At 45.6% G+C, this 15,479-nt stretch overlaps 1 protein-coding gene across 3 annotated transcripts in view; it reads left to right on the top strand.

The window, feature by feature from the left end:
• The window catches only part of MAD1L1 (mitotic arrest deficient 1 like 1), a 370,492-nt gene that overhangs the window by 279,849 nt on the left and 75,164 nt on the right, over positions 1–15,479 (top strand). The gene's annotated exons all lie outside the window — the stretch shown is intronic.

Below are 15,479 nucleotides of genomic sequence, written 5' to 3' on the forward strand. Positions count from 1 at the left end.
AGCTCATAAATACTCTTGGCCAAAAGGCTGCCTTCACACAGATATTCTCTATATTCTCAGAGCCCAGTCTCGCAGAGTACAGAATTCTGTCTGCTTCCACATCTCACCCATGTTGTTATTTTCTGTCAAAATTACCCCAAAAAACCCCAAACATCAGCGGTAGTTCATTGAAAAGTATCCCCAAAATGATAGGCTTGATGCCTTGAAAGAGAATACCCAAGGTACCAGACAGCAAACAAAACCAGAAGCATCATGACACAGCTTGAGAATGTTGCCAGCTACAGGGCTGGCACTTCTTGCTGCAAAATGAAATCTTTATAGGTGTCCTGTTGGATTGGTAATACGGTAATAAAATCAACAGCTTTTCTGCAACCTGTTAAATTAACAGCCAGTGTGCACACACTGTCTTTGCTGCACAACTCTTTAAGGAGTTACGTAAAGAGTTGGTTTGCAGATCTGTGAGGGGAACTCTCAGACTTGAAGGCAATCTGAAAAGTGAACACTTGCTTCTGATGTGGTTCATGGTGGGTGCAGAGGCAGAACAGGGTGAAAGGGTTAAAGGTTTTATATGGAAGAAGGGTGCAGCGGGAGGACAGATACCACCTTGAACTTCCCAGTCTTCCTTTGCTTGTCTCATCACCTGTGTACCCTGCCGTCCTGTTGCTCCTGTATTGACAAGGTGTGTGAAAATGCAAGAGGGCAGCTATGCAGACAAGAAGTAATAGTTTAATTCTCTTTTCTTGAGGAGGAAAATGAGGCTGGATTGAATAAGAAAGACCTCGGGGGCTATTTTTCAAACACTACGTGATGCTGACAAACTGCTGGCTGAAAGGAGAAGACAAAACTCACATGGTTAAACGTGCAGAGCAAGTCCAGTCTGCTGAGATTCCAGCACAGCCTTAGCATCGGTTTGGCCGGGGAGCACCATGAGCGATGTATGTCTCAGAATAAGTAGGATGGTTAATACAAAGATTACTTTTCCTCGCCTGAATGCTCTTGTTTCGTCTTGAAGCTGACAGCACTGTTGGGAGCTCTGGATGCGAGTCCATATGCTTGGCATCCCTGCAGTTTCAGTTATTTCCTCCTTGAACCCAACAGAGTATCTCTGAGAGCATGTTCTAGCTGTTTGTTTCTTTTTGCATCTCTATCTTCTCCCCTCTCCTCCTCCTCACCCTTGATGAGTCTTGAGAGGAGAAAGAAATCACAATTTTGATGGAGTGCTATTCTTCCAGCAGCCGTCTCGCGCTCTTGCACACACAATCAAAAATAACAATGGGGCTCATCGGTGGAGCGGGCCAGGCAGCGAGAGATTGATTAGAGATCGTAGGCCTCTGCTAACTCCTCATTCTTGTTAATTACAAGTTATTTTATTTTTATACTTTGTTTTCAATTTGCCCGTGCGGTTGCTGGAGACTGGATTTCTGCTCAGCTCTGGGAGCTCCTGCCGTCGCTGTGCGAGCGTGGTGCTTTCCTGCCAGATGATTGCGCTGGGATTCCTGGAAGGGTCAGCGAGGACCCATTTTGGGTTGCACTAATCAGCAGCTCTAAAACAGGAGCTGTTGAGCAATCTATGGTGTTACAGCATCAAATCCTGTATTTAAACTTCCTATGCGTCATTTTCTTTCAGATGTTGTAGCAGCCTGTTTAATGTTATGACCTAACTTTAATTCTTGCTCCTGTCTTCATCTTGTACTACTCCTCCTCACACTTTTTTTCCTCTCAACACAGTTTCTCTCTTACCGCACATGTGTCCCTAAACAGCTGCTTACCCTAGGACAGGGTAGAAGTTGTTTGGTTTTTTTACCCCCCCAGCTCTTTTTCAAAAAATGAACCCAGTCACCTCAAGGGTAGTGGAATTGTGGGAGATCTAACAGAAGGTTTTCTTTTCACTGCAGAATTTCTGACCAAAAAGATGCTGCTCCAAGATGTCAGGAGGCTGGGTTGAAGCCTCATTCCAACTGAGCAAAGTTAATGCTCTTTCTCTGCCTCTGCCATCTGTATGAGGGGGATGATGCTCCTGCCGATGTCACTAGACTGTTGTGAGGATAAATAGACTGTGCTGATGTGGAACACAGAGCAGCTTTGGGCTGGGGAATACACTCCCCTGGTCCCTGTCAATCTGGCGCAATACCCGTTTCCAGTGTGTTGGCACCACTTGCTCCCCTTCCCTGCCAGGGTAGACCCAGCCATGCAGGTAATTAATGCTGATGATGCTGGAGAATTATTCCAGTGACTGCATCTTTCCTGACTGGCGGGAGGATGGTACATGTGAAGCTCTCTGAAAGGTCAGAGATTTGTCTTGCTGATGGGTGCAGTGGGTAACAGAAATGAGTTCAGGTTTTCCCCTCTGTTGGAGTGACTGATGTGTCAGGCTCTGAGGCGGATAAACAGCCCCTCACTTCAACAAACAAGGCCTGGTTTTGGCCAGGAAATGTGGGGTTGGCTCACAGATGCCATCTGAGATTCAGGCTGTTCTTCTGCGTTTTCCTATTTGCTTCATAATCGCCAGCTGTTGGCCACCAAGCTGCTTTTACAGATTCCCTTCCCCATGCACCTTCACGCCCCAAGGACGTGGCAGTGCCGGTGCTGCGTCCCCAGCTTTCCCTCCCGCAGCACCCTGTTTGTGCTGGTATGAGCTGTCCCTCCCTCGGCAAAGCAGCAGGGCACTGAAGAAATGAAGTTTTCAAGTCATTCTCACAAATTCTGCGCCTGTCTTCAGCCGCCATCACTGACAGTACTGCTGGTGTCCTCCTCCAGGCAGCAGGACATGGCAGACATCAGCCATCCCAGCTGAAGGACTCCAGCGTCTGTTTCCACAGCTTCTGCAATACAAATAACTAACCAAATTACTGGGATACACCTTTTTTTTTTTTTATTAAGTTTGCAATTCACCTCCCTCCAAATCCCTTTTTGCTTCATTAAAATATCTCTATTTAATGAAATGGGAGACACGGCCCGGGCTTTCCAGGGAGAGTCACATGCACTAACATGGAGCACAAGTCACTGGTAAGAATTTTAATTAAACCAGAGCATCCGGGCTGGTGTAGGAAGGTGCGTGGCCCTGGAGGGGTGCATGGTGTAGGACAACACGTGGGGCAGGTCCTGCCCGAGCTCTGCCCGTGCCCCAAACCAGCAGCCGCTGACTCCATCCTCGTGCCGTGCGGCATCACTGTGTCAGCAGGAGGCAGAGCAGATCCAGGCTGACTTACCTGCTACAATAAAAGCTTCCCTGCCCTTTTTTCCCCCCGCTCCCGTGTTCCCAGCACCTGCGTGACTGCAATTTGCTGAGGAAGAGTTGTTCTTGTCCCTGGCTGTGCCCGGTCTCCCCGCGGGAGGTCTCAGGAGAGTGGGATGTCTGTGATTCTGTCTACATTTGCCTGGTGCTGTATTTGGACAGCTTACAAAGGACTGTGTGGGCTGGCAGGACTGTGTTTACGCACCGTGAGAGGAAGGCGGTGTTAAATAACAGATAAAGCAGAGGGGACATAAGCAGAACCCCTCCTGGATTCTCATTTCCGTCTCTGCCACTGAACCACCATGTGGCTTTGCTATAGGTCACTCGACCTTCTGGTTTTCTCTATCCCTCTCACCTAGGTGCAGGATATTACCATTCATGGACTTCCATAGGGGTCTGAGAAGCTTTTTAAAGTGTTTTGCAGCGGGGAAGCTTCACGCGAATGGGTTGGAGATGTAACCGGTGCAGCCAACTTCTGTTATACGTGAACGGCTGCAGCAAATTGTCCCTCAGACGTGGGGTGCAGCCAGTGGGGGCCGGGGGGCCTGGGGCAGCATTGCCGCTTCTTTCCTTTTCTGTGGGTACCCACCGCCTCTAAACGGGTGTTAAATCTGTTATATTTAATTTATTTATTTAATTACTTGAGTCCATGGTAGTTTCAAAAGATGTTCTACTCAGAGTCTTGAAGGAAAAGGTGATGCCTTTGAGTCCGGGCAATGGGGATGTGCAAAGGCCTCACTGCGGCACACATGAAATGGGTGTTCTGCAAAGCAGCTTTGATGCATGTTTGTCGCTTTCCCTGGCTGCTCTGTTGTGAATTTGCAGAACATACAGAGTCGTGTCAGCAAACCACAACCCGACTGGTTGGTTGTGTATGGTTAAGTTCAAAGCTGCGTATGAAATGGAGTGAGAATTACTGAAGGTTTTTATTTTTTTTTGCGGGGAAAAGTCTTGAGCTTCTGGGTACCCCGTATGTTAGCTGTCTTCCCTGGTTGCTCCACAGTCTCAATTATTCATCTGTCTTTGGACATGAAGAGGGGCCAGACTATCTCTCCTGCCTCGGGCCTCTCTGCTGCTGTTGGTCTGCTCCAAGGCCAGCGCGTTCAGCCACAGCAAGGCTGTCGCATCATCATCTTCTGTGCCATCCGTGTTTGACAAATGGTGTCGGGGACTTTAGCAATCCCTGTGGCCCTTTCCTCCATTTGTGATCCCCCGTGGACATCCCTGAAGCCTCTTTTTTAGCTGGCTGGGAGGACTGGCTGGTAATGTTAGAGGCCATGCACTTGAAGCATTGCCAAGGGGCTTCAAGATGGCTTTTGTACCACCCCTCCACCTTTTCCCTGTATATTCCAGGAGCAGGTTTGTGACCAGACCTCTAGGAAAACCATTTAGCTCCAGGAAGCAACTCTGAGGTGAGATGCAGCTGGTGACATCCAGTAAAGCAGCCACCAGCCTGCGAGCGTCCCGGGTCACAGCAGCACAGCTCAGCCTGCACAAAGCCACCAGCCAGAGCGGGCGGCAGCCGCTGCTGCTCTTCTTTCTCAAGTAAGCAGCACGTTGTCTAAATACAAATATAATTAGGACTTATCTCTTGCTTTGGGAGTTATAGCTACTACCCATGCTTGACTGGGGCAGATGATTTTCTAATCTCCAGGGAGGAAATATAATTAGTGAGGGAAGAGAAGTGTGTGTGTGTTTGTATAAAAACCTGTTCACAAATATGGAAACACAGCAAAAGATTCCTATGCCTTGGGACATCTATCATCTCCATCTGAAGAGTGGATCTGGGCTCATATGAGGATCTTCTCCTTTATTTGTTGTGAATATAAATGCTTGTGTTGTGCCCTCATCTAGGATTTCAGAGTTAAAAGATTTCAGCCTAAATTTGTTTTGGTAACAAGGTGTTTGGCCCTTTCCCACAAGGTTTGGCAGGTTGTGGGGAGGGATGTAGTGGGGGAACAGTGAGGAGCAGAAAATAGGGTGCCATGGTCACAGGTCCCCTTTGGCAGCCAAGGGGCCACCGTTGGGGTGAGATGAGCCAGAAGCTCATAGTTCTACATTCCTCTGTCATTCTTCTATTGTTTCCACGCTTCAAAGTCTAAAAGCTCAATTACTACATGGCTCTTAACCATGAAAATAGTGTTGCATAAACCAGTTAATACGCTTCCTCTTGAACTGGCATGCCAGTTTAAGATAAAAAACCATTATTTTGAGGCTTGGTAAGCAGCTCTTTTTCATGGGATCTCCATCTCTGCTGCATTTGGGTGTTCACCGAGACCTTTACCAGAACAGCGATCTCTTACACTTTGTTTTTGATAAACTGCTTGTAGGAAAGCAAAAATAATAACTGCTGCGAGTGTACCTTCTGCTTTGCTCCAAGGCATCCCACCTCTATTTGGAGGCAATTATTGCTGGAGAATGTTGGGAGCACATCAGGCATTCAGTCGTGGCATTTCTTGAGATTTGATGCACTTCACAGCATCGGGGAGTCTTAAGCACAATGTGCCATGCAGGCTCTCCAGATCATAACGTGTTCTGTCAGTGTTGCAATATGAATCTGTTAATGCTGGTGTCCTTGTCACGGTGCTGTGTCTGTGGAGCAATGACAGAATGCAGCAGTAAACTGAAAATCCTTCTGGAGAGCTTTGTTACGGGGACTGGCTGCTGTGATTCTGGTGGACTCCTGTGCTACAGAACAACAGCTTGTGCAGCTCAGCTATTTATGTACTGTATACTTAAGGAATTAATACTTAAATCCAAACATTAATCTGTATCCATGCTAATAATGTATCGACTGTCTTTATTCGTATACATGGAAATGGTGAAAAACCTATTCTGTTCATATATTTGCTTCAAACATACAATTACACGAATCTTCCTAACTCCACGCACATTCTGCCCCATGTGAATCTTATTGGTAAGAGCAAGTAACTTAATACTATTTTAGGACTTTGGTTTTAATGTATTTTCTTTTTTGCTAATTGCACGAGCACATCCTTTGAGGAATAAGTACAGAAAGGTGTTTTATGTTAAATCTATCTTACAAGGATTCATAGCTAAATCAGATTGCTGCTTTCTCCTCCACGGGGGAAGGAATTTGAGAGCTGAGGATGACCTCCAGCTTTGGTAACTCCCAAGATTATCTTTTGATGACATCTTTAGCTTCTAGAAGACGACAAGCCTTATCTTAGAGGGAATATATCAAACCGAAGCTTCAAAATTTTAATTTGTCCCTAATCTGTATTCATTTCGGCTAAAGTGGGTAGCTGATAACAGTGGATCTATCTCAGCCGTGTTCTGGGGAGCTGACATAAATTTCAACCTTAAACTGAAGGGTTTGTCTGTCTTAATGGAAGGCTCTGGAGAGTCTTTCATGTGCTAGCTGTCACTTTGCATTTCTGGGATGTATCCTGCTCCGGAGAGGGGACTGTCTGCAGATGATTTTTATATGAAGCAGACAGTGGAAGAGGTGCAAGCAGCACGAGGCGGGGGTTTATAGTCATATCACTGCATTCAGTGACTAGTTCTTATGCCATATGCAGTGTCGCTACGATGCATCTGTAGCAAAGGTTACCAGACAGCTGTTGGTTTGCTGGTCACTGCAAAAGTTCTGGTGTTTCTGGGTGCTGAAAGGGCCCATCTGACAGTTGCACGGAGGCCCAGAGGTTTTGGACGTGTGTGTAACCAGCTGTCTGTCGCTGCATTTCCCAGGAGGTTGTCGGACATCTGCACATGTCTCTGTCAGGCAAGAATCTTACCGCGTTGTCCTGGGAAAGCACAGGAGATGTCCTTGGCTTTTTGGCAGAGCCAGTGCAGCCCAAAGTTGTTTTTCTTCATATAATTCCATTAGAGTGATGACAGTTTCAAGTTGGAACAGAAAAAGACCTGATGAAAGGACCACTCTGTAAGTGGGGAAGATAGACAGAGTGGAAGCAGTAACTAGCAAGGTAATAGACAGTGATGGATCTATAATCTCTGAGGCCGCTGTAAGCAGTAAATTCCAAAATAGTGTCCTTTCAGCTTTAACCTATTTATTTGCAAAGTGCTAAATTTAATTTTCCTTAGTCTGCAGGAAAGCAGCATCCCAGGAATAAACCTTTAGCCCAGCCAAGAAGCTGTGCCAAAGTGCTTGTTCCAGCATTTCCATTTCCTCTTTGCTCTGCCCGGAGCATCAGGGCTGTGCTTCCCACCACATCTTTGCTCAGGTGTGTTGGTGTCACGAGGCTGGAGCCGATGCTGCTGCAAGGTGGGATGTATCCTGGTCTGGAGCTTTTTCCAAAGGGGAGATTTAATAGTCGCGAGTTCAGTAAAACCTCCTGGATTCTGTAAGATGAATGATGCTGTCCCGAGGTGGGAAGGCAGGCGCATGGAAGCATGTGAGGAGGCTTATATTGCATGTAACGATGCTCCGTCTGTCGTGTAGATACAGGACTGCGGTGCTGAAGGTTCTCAGCTCAGAATATCTTCAAGAGTTGAGTAGCATGTAAAAGGCCACACATTCTGAAACCTCCGCGAAACCACATCTTGAGGAAGGAAAGTGGCAAGTTTTCCAAGCAACAAATGTTCTGCATGTTCCCCCTGTGCAGTTTCAGCAAATGTGGTAAAAGTAGATTTTTCACGCGCTGCTTTTTGTTCGTGGTAGCACTGTGCTGGTGACATACACAGCATGTGTTCTTCCGGAGCGAGCAAAGAGGTTTTTCCCCAAAATTCACAATTTAGTAGAGTTTTTAGCAACTTTGCTTTGATAAAATATTTCAGAAGAAAACGCACGGTGTCTGAATGCAGGAGTTGCCTTTGAGTGAGCACCCAGTGTTCCTGTAGTTGTCACGACCCCAGTGAAGTGCAATGTGGGCTGTTACTGAGCCTGTCTGTTGCTTCAGATAAAATCCGTTCTTGGTTTCAGAGCTTTGCTATTTTCCTGCCTGGAGAGGATTTCAGCAGAGTTCCTCACAGCGCTTCCCATTTCTCTCTGTCCCTTTCTTATCCCCACGACGGCAGCACAAGCATCAGTTGGTGGGGAATATCCTGCCAGTGCTGCCCCGAGTTCCCACCATGTTCTCAGCCCATTGCCGATATGTGAGTGGAAAGATGCTGCTTCCCAAGGTTGGAGAAGTTTTGCTGTCTTCATTCTGCTTCAAGGTTTAGTTGAGTTTTTATTCAGTAAATTACCATGGAAAAGGCAGTCTTAATTTTTTTGTGTTTGTTCTATTTTGCCAATTTTTAGCACCTCAGGGATGAAATCAGTATCTGTAAATCCAGTGCTTCCTCCTCCTTCTCTTATCTAAATCTGGAGAAGGGTTCTGAGCTCCTCAGCAACGTGTGCTGCTCAGAGCTCTGACTCGTCTCTCACATTTGTTTTAAAACAAATAAAACTAACAGTGCTGGGAATTGAAGGTGGAGAATTACACAGGCTTTTTCCCTGCTTCTTCCTTTGATACAGAGCTGATGGGAAGGGGAGCTTTGCTGTAGCCCAGGAAAGGACGGTCCTGAGCTGATACTGAATTTGCAGTGGGGGTCTCTGCTTTTCTGGAATGGGGAGAAATTGTTCCCCCCCAGGGTTGGGTGCTGTGTGATCTGGCACCCTTTCCTCACCAGTTTGCAGGTTCCTTGGGTCTTGGTCTTTCAGCTCATAGACGTGGATGCAAGTGAGAAAACAGACCTTGTTTGTGAGTTGGGAAGGTGTCGTTCTCCGAGGGCCTTTCTCTGCTATTCTTTCATAGTATCATAGAAAATTTAATGAGCCCACACCAGAAGTCTCTCAGCCAACAAATCAGCTTGCCCATGAGTGATAGGTGTACACTGTTGATTAATATCTAAGTTCATGTGGAGATTTTACCTTACCCAGGGGATCATGTAGAAAGCCATGAGTACTTGAACCTTCGAAGAACCTGGGGTTTGCTCTCTGCGATGAATTGAGCATTGATATGGTATTAAACTGAAATGGCTTCTCCACAAAACCAGAACTTAATCAAGTTAAAACCACATTTTCCTACCAGATTTCCCCCTTGAGCTAGGTCTAACAGGAGGCTTTTCATGCAGAGGGTAAGCGGGCAGCATACCAAAGGCCTTCAAACTGCAAAGGGGCATCTCCACTTGCCTGAGTTGCTTCCATCACTCAGGGACTGAAATTTTAATCATTGAATTAATTTTTCAGAAACCAAAGTGCAAACCAGTACCCCCAGTGGCTTTAATAATGAATGCGGGGAAGAGGGACATTAGGAGGATGAAGAAGGGCTAGGAAATTTGGGGTTGAGGAATTAATTTTGAGGGGGTTATTATTTTGAAGATATAATGGATGGGTTGTATTTCCTTGTCGCTGGACCTGTCTGCTTGTCTTGCCCATGCTTTGTCCAACAGAGTCTGCTTCATTTCTGCCCGAGGCATCTTTCGAGTACTTCTCCTCCCTGCTTATCTTCGCCTGGATTTTCTTTTCCAGGAGAAACAGCCAAGTCTGTACGTACACGGTCCCACTCCTCATCTGCAAAACAGCCTCTGAAGCATCGCGGGGACTTCGGTCGTATTGCGGGGAGCGAAGCTGCAGGTTCGCCTGCTCTGGCTGATTTAAATAAGATGAGGTCTGAACTGCAACCAAGATGCCAGAGCTTTCTGCCTCGCTTTTGGCTTCATCCTTCCCCTCTCAAAGAGCATGCTGATTTTCTTTTTCCTGATTAAAAGTGTTATACAGCAGAAGATTAATTAGAAATGAGAGTGGGTTTTTTTGCCTCCCTTTGTGTCAGTGGAAAAGGCCTGTGGCAGGCAACTGCCAGAGGGAGCTGGGATTTCTCCCTTTAATGGATTCCAGGCAATTTGCCTCTGGACAGTTAACTTATAAATAATGAATGTTTGCACAGATTTTCCCAATTCTCAGGCAGCGCAGGTGGTCTTCGCTTTAACCATCCCAAACAAATCTGGAAGCTGCAGGGCGTTCCCATCCTCGGTCACCACGCGAAAGGGACAGTTCCTCCCTTTCTTATGGCATGCGTTATGGAGACCACCTACCGTTATGGATTTGTATCTGTATTTATTAAAAATCCCACAGAGCAAACACAACCATGCTCTGCCGTTCCTCCTCCCTGTCCCATGGTGCTGCCAGCAAAGCCAGAGTGGACGTTTGCAGCAGATGGGCACGTTTGCATAAGCAGGAGGTTTCCTCACGGCCAGATGGGCTCATTGTTCTCAAAAGCGTGTAGGATTGATGCCAGCAGACAAGTCTCAAGCCCAGGTGCACGTGTGTGTGATTACAGGACATTTCCAAGGCTCACAGTAGGAGGATGATTCTTTGGATTGTTATATTAATCTTCAGAAATGAGGATTTGGTTCAATGGGTGCTCCACAGAGACTGGCCTAGGGGAGAAATCCTCTCCCAGAAGGAAAGCAGTTCACGAGTTAAAAGCACCCAAGAGTGATTTCTGCAGCGCAGAGATTTTAAAGTGACCCTGGTGCAGGGCTGAATTTCAGCCCTGAGGGTTTCTCTTCATATTGTGCCACTTGCCCTGTTTATTTCCTTTCCATTAAAATTGAAGTGGTGACTGCAGGAGGATGAAGGTGAAGGTCGCCAGCTGCAGAGAGCTCCCATGGTCACTGGCCACCTGGTTCAGAGAGAGGCTGAGGATTGCTCCAAGAACCTTTTCTGGGGCTCTAAATACAGCAGCTAATGACACCTTCCACTCAGCGGGAAGAAAACAGAATTACTATACTTGCAATTTGGCACAGTGGGAGTGTGAGTTTGTCCTGCCAGTTTCTTGTTGCTATATATTTCCAAGTTGTTGTTTGGTTTTTTTGTTGTTGTGGGGTTTTATATTTTTTTCCTCCCAAGCAGGTGGAGTCCAGATCAGGGGGTTCATTTTAAGGCCTCACATTATGCATATTGAAGGCACAGCCTCAAAAGGAAAAGACTGATTGCTGCTTATAAGTCATCTGGCATAAAAAGGAGAATGTGCAGGTTGTCTGGGAAATGCCACATGTCTTGGCCTTATGAGTAATGTGTAGTGATGTCCCATTAGGAGCCATGTTCCCAGTACAGTGTTGAAGGAGATGTATATATTTCCATATAATTTTAATCATTTTGACTTACGGTTTAACTTTGTGCTAGGCAGGCTGCGCAGAGGTTCCAGGAGAATACTATTTTAGATGGTTTTGGGGGCAAAAGAAAGAAGACGACTGAAGGCAAGGTTAGAAATAGCTGAACATTTCCAGTTGAGCAAGTTTTACGGTCATGTGCTGTGATAATTGAAGGTTTGCTGTTAAATGCTACGAATCCATGCTGGAGAAGAAAACACATCCCCAGTTAGAGATTGCTGCAGTCTATTGCTGCTGGTGTGCGGAGGGAGAGCGCTCTGAGGGCAGGAAGTGCTGTTCGAAAGGAAAAGTGAGGCGCAAGAATGACAGCTTAGCAAGGCCCAGTCCTTTTTGCGGTAGGGTGCGTCTTGTAGAGCAGCCGTTCACGTCCAGGGATTGCGAAGGCTCATCCTGAAGATGCATGAAAAATTCAGATTAATTTCTCCAGGAATGCCTGGAATGGACCTGTCGAGCTGAGCTTGCCCTGGTGCTATTAGGAGATTGTGGAGTAAAACAAGTGAATACAGTGGAGGAAATCTGTCTGCCTTTCTGGTTCCCCTTCTACACCTCCTTATGCTGTTGCCCTGAATCTGTGTTACAGCATTGGGGGACAGACAACTGTCACCAACTCAGTCTAGTGAAATCTGCTCAAAAGCTAATTTCTGCAGCCAGCATCAGAGTGCTTAGAGCAAGTGAACAAGTGGTTTCTGGAGCAGTGACTTGCTTTAATGTTCTTATCAACTATTTTGCAGCCTTTGTTAAAAGAGGTCAAAGCTCATTCCCCTGGGTAGGAACTTCTTGAGCACAGTGCTTATTATTAGGGCAGTACCATATCTTGTAATTAGGGATGTAATTCCCATCTCTGTAGAGAGCCAGCCTATAGCCTGGGTACCATTTAAGAGTTTCATGAGATGAATTAAGCAAGGATGGATTGAGCAGTACAATGAATTTCAACGGAGATCACTTGCCTGAAGTCCTGCCGGTGTTTCAGATGAGATATGAAAAGCAAATACCTTCCCTCATCTTCCCTCCCTTTCTTTTCCATAGTAGGGAGGAAGAATCACATTGTTCTGGGTGCCACACGGTAGCGATGGTCTGATGACTTGGGGCCTCGTTGTTTGAAAGATTACCTTGTCCCCTGGTCCCTGCTAGAGCAGCTGAAAGAATCTGTATTTCTTTTCCTGTCTGACACTAAAGATTTTTACCTGCAAAGGACCTGTGTCTTAGAAAATTGCTGTTGCAGTACATCTGAAGAGTCAGATTTTGGCAAGCTTCAAAGTATGATGTAAGAGGTTCTTACTTAATTTAGCACTTCATTAACTTCACTTTTTTTTTTTCCTCCTTACCTATACGGGTGGTAGCAGTAGTTATGGTATTCTGCAGGGAGTTCTATAGTTCATATGCTTTGTATAAAATCATTTACGTAAGTGCAGAATAAATCAATCAAACTTGAAAAAAAAAAAAAGAGAAAGCAATCAGCTTTGGGCTTGAAACAAGGAATAGGTGAAAGACTGAAAGAAGGACAAAGAAGATGAATTGTGAAGAAAAATAGAAACAAAACTGCCATACAAAAAAGGAAGGTTAAAAGAGGGAAAGAACAGCGGTAAGACAGAAAAAGCAAGGGAAGGCCAGACATGCAAGTTAATGCCATGTATTTTCCTTTGTAATTATATTCATTTGATGTAGATTTGCACCAGGCACTTTACAGCAGCGTTAATGAGAAGAAGGAAGCAAGAGTTGATATCCATAGCTGTTTAAAAGATAGAACTTGAATCAAATTGCTGCTGTTCTCGGTGAGCATGGATATATTTAGCATCACGGCATGCTGTGTATAGTGTGCCATTACAGTCTTACACAAAGTCTTTTGAATGAAGATCTCAAAGCACATTGCATTATTTCCAACACAGTATTTCCCAAATTCTTATACAGTCTCTGGTGTTGAGAGCTGCAGTTGCCAGTTGTTGCTGTATTTATATTTTTTATACAGCACATGTCAACATGGAAGCTGGGTCAGATGTCCACTGAGGAGACTATTTTTGCCATCTTCATGTAATTCTTGTCCTGCAGTTTTCTTTGGAAAGGATTTTACTACCACCACGTTACCTTCAAGTCTGAGGCTCTTCACAGTCTATCTTAGAGGAAGGAAACTCTTAATTCACCTTACAAATGGAGCATGTTTCCTCTGCAAGTTTGCATTTGCCTTCCTTGCTTTCGCACATCATCCTCCAGACAGATAATATTCTCGTTGCCCTCAGCACCCCTATAGTCCTGTTAATAACCTCGCTCTAATGATGCACGAAGTGCTGAGGAGTCATGTACTGCACTCAGAATATCTCAGCAGTCCAGCTTGCAGCCTTTCATCCTGAAAAAACACAGGATAGATTTTACTGGGAAGAGGGCAGAGGAAAGGATATTCCCAGGGATTACAGAAAATTTACCTTCCCATATGTGTGGCTCAGAGAAGTGGAAAGCTCGTGCACACATAGACTGTTTTGTTACTGACAGGTAGGAAAAAGTTCTGGAATTGTTCACACTGGCTCCTGGCAGGAGCTCAGAGTCTTGTGGATTATCCACAGAGGCAGAGACAAGGTGAACAATAGGGGTTTAATTTAAGGAATGTTTTTCCTGCCTTCAGCACGTCTCTCCAGCTCACATCTCCATTCCCTGATTGCAGTGTAATCTCACTCATTACTCCACGGCCGTAACCTCCTCTCCTCCTTCTGGCAGTGGAGAACCAGCAGCCAATTTGTGTCCAGAATTAAGGTGGTGACCCTCTCCACTTCCCTCTGCGCTCGGTGGCTGCTGAAGGAAGTACGCAAAGGATCTCTACTAATTGTTAGCAAAGAAAAATTTCTGACCCTGAGTTGTTTGCGGAGCTATACTGTAGTTTTTTTTCTTCTGTGCAGCAACAGTTTTCAGCAAGAATTGAGGATTGATTGCTTCTGGAGTTTATTGGAAGTGCCTGGTTTTAAAGGAGTCTGAAATATTATGGATGTCAGACAGGAGATGGCTGGTTACCCTCCTGATGAGTAGATCTGGTTGTCCTCAGTGCATTTCACCTGCCTTTTGGGAAACCACAGTCATACCTGGGAGCGGTGGATGACACTGCATTTGCTCTTACTTGTTTAACTGCTAATGCTTCAGGTGAATTGCTTGTTAGGGAAGGCAAAATTGTAGATTTCTTTTAGGAAAGAAGGATGGGGTTTATTCTCCCAGCTGAATAAAACTGCAAGTTTTGGGCACAATTGACCCATTTGTACTCACAAATGTACAACAGCTTTGTAGGTGGTAATGACTTCTGTCAGATTCTTTTATTTTATTTGTCACTTTCAACTATCGGCTTATAGAGGAACCGCAAAGACTCCTTGTTGGTAGAAAGATGGCTTTAACTTGCTGAATCATTACAAGCATCTTAATGCAGAAGCAACTAATCTTTTTATCCAGGGCTAGCTTTGGGCTCTGCTTTCCCTCAGGACCTGGATGTTGTAGAGGAACAAGAAAATTAGTGCTAAAAAGATTACTTTGCTATAGTTGAAGCAATCCTCCACGCTCCCCACATTTCTGAAGGCTGCTGCTTGCAGTGCTGAACTGTTGCGGTATGGATAATATAGGTAATATCTAGAGAAACACCCGAGATGTCGACAAGGACACAGAGGGCACTTCCCATTGTTTTATGTTTACAAGAATGTGTTGTATGTAGTGTTCAAAACTCTGGGTAATTATATTTTGCAATGAAATCTATGAACATCTGTTCCTCTTCCTTTCTGTGCCAAGTCCCAACCTCAGGAGTCCATGTTGTCTCCACAACAGTCAGATAGCACATTTGCCCCCTAAACTAAGTAGAGGTTGAAAGGCAGGAAAAGAAATCTCCCAGCAAAAGGATTTTTCTTTTAGAAGCTTGCAGCGGCATCTGTGCAGGGAAGAGAAGAGGGATGCAGAACGTGGTGGCAAGAGCAGAAGCAGCATGGTCCACCATGGTGCCCACACTGAGCAATGTCCCGTTGAGCTGGGAAGAAGCCTCGTGCCACGTTGTTCCCATGTCCCCTGCTTGCCCAGCAGCCACAGCTGCAACACCCGCTGCTGTCCGGCACGGTGAGCGGGCAGATCCTTGTCTTTGATCGTTATAAAGAGCAATAGTTCAGCCCGTGTGCTTGCTGTCGGGGGACAGGGCACTGGAAGGAGTACA

This window comes from Caloenas nicobarica, chromosome 14, assembly GCF_036013445.1.
Source record: "Caloenas nicobarica isolate bCalNic1 chromosome 14, bCalNic1.hap1, whole genome shotgun sequence".
Taxonomy (NCBI): domain Eukaryota; kingdom Metazoa; phylum Chordata; class Aves; order Columbiformes; family Columbidae; genus Caloenas; species Caloenas nicobarica.